The sequence below is a fragment of the Numida meleagris genome, unplaced genomic scaffold (genome assembly GCF_002078875.1).
Source record: "Numida meleagris isolate 19003 breed g44 Domestic line unplaced genomic scaffold, NumMel1.0 unplaced_Scaffold705, whole genome shotgun sequence".
Lineage (NCBI taxonomy): Eukaryota > Metazoa > Chordata > Aves > Galliformes > Numididae > Numida > Numida meleagris.
Genome location: NW_018364920.1, coordinates 9,858 through 11,024, shown reverse-complemented (window position 1 = coordinate 11,024; position 1,167 = coordinate 9,858). Strand labels below are relative to the sequence as shown.

The following is a 1,167-nucleotide window of genomic DNA, read 5'->3' as shown; positions in this document are numbered from 1 at the left end:
TTCCTGGCGTATGTATTCACGGCCTTGCTGTTGCTGTGTTGTACAACACCAAAATACTGAATACAAATTACTGAAATAAAAAAAGCCCATCTGTTGAAGACAGCGGGATGAGGTGTGTTTCAGCAGTGCTGCTTTGGTGCACGGTTACAGCGAGGCACGCCTACCTTGCAATGGTCACACAGGTAGTTTGTGACTCAGTTATATACAGCTCTTCCGAGTCCCAACTTTATTTCTCAGCCACTCAGACTCGATATTCTGCAAGGGAAAAGATGGAAATTCAATTCATCGGAGATGTCATCAGACCTCCGTTGTTATGGCAGTCATACTCATTTCTTCGGATGATAATTCAGGTGAGTGCTTACCGAATGAGGACTGGTTACTTCCAGTTGATAGTAGTAACCTATGCCTAACAGTAAAATACTAACAGTAACCTATGCCTAACACCAAAATACTAAAAGTAATCTATGCCCAACACTAGAAAACTAAAACTAATCTATGCCCAACACTGAAAAACTAAAACTAATCTATGCCCAACAGTAAAAGATTAACAGAAATCTATGTCTAAAGCTAAAACTAAACTTAATACTAAAACAGGCTACAAAACCAGGAACTGGGGCAAAAATCCTGAACCATTAAAATGGGACTGGGGGCTCTATCTCTCTAAGGAGAAGCAGCGAAGAGGAGGTGATGGTAACAAACGCCTCCCAGCTACTTGTGGGGGCAGGGGCCACGCAGCGGGTATGGAGCCGAGCACCCGGGCCAGAGATGGTGCAGCTGTGCCTGCTCCGAGGGGCCTGGCACGATGGTGTGGTGCCAGGCCAGCCGTGCCGCAGGCTGATCCACCTCCATCGGTTGAGCTTCATCTGGAGGCAGATCCACCTCCATGGGTTCATCTGGAGGCAGATCTACCTCCATCGGCTCTACCGTGAAGGTGACAGCGCTGGTCCAGGTGCAATGGCGCTGGACTCCCTTCCTCCTCCTCCGCCTGATGTTCTTAGCAGGCCCCCTCCACCTGATGTTCATGGCGGGCCCCTTCCTCCTCTTCGCTTCTGGGAACCCGAGCTCCCCCTTCCCATTTAAAACAGGGCACTCTTCACCCCTCGCCCTCTTCAGGCTCGCCATGGCTGTTAACGGCCAGATGTCTGAGAGGCGAGTGTTTGGGGTGGG

The 1,167-nt window shown here is 49.8% G+C and overlaps 1 long non-coding RNA gene across 2 annotated transcripts in view; it reads right to left on the bottom strand.

Moving 5' to 3' along the window:
- LOC110391985 overlaps positions 1-1,167 on the bottom strand; it is a 15,155-nt gene that overhangs the window by 4,137 nt on the left and 9,851 nt on the right. For both annotated transcript variants that reach the window (XR_002434198.1, XR_002434199.1), the window contains one exon: positions 165-255. This is a non-coding gene — a long non-coding RNA (uncharacterized LOC110391985). The remainder of the gene's footprint in view (positions 1-164; positions 256-1,167) is intronic.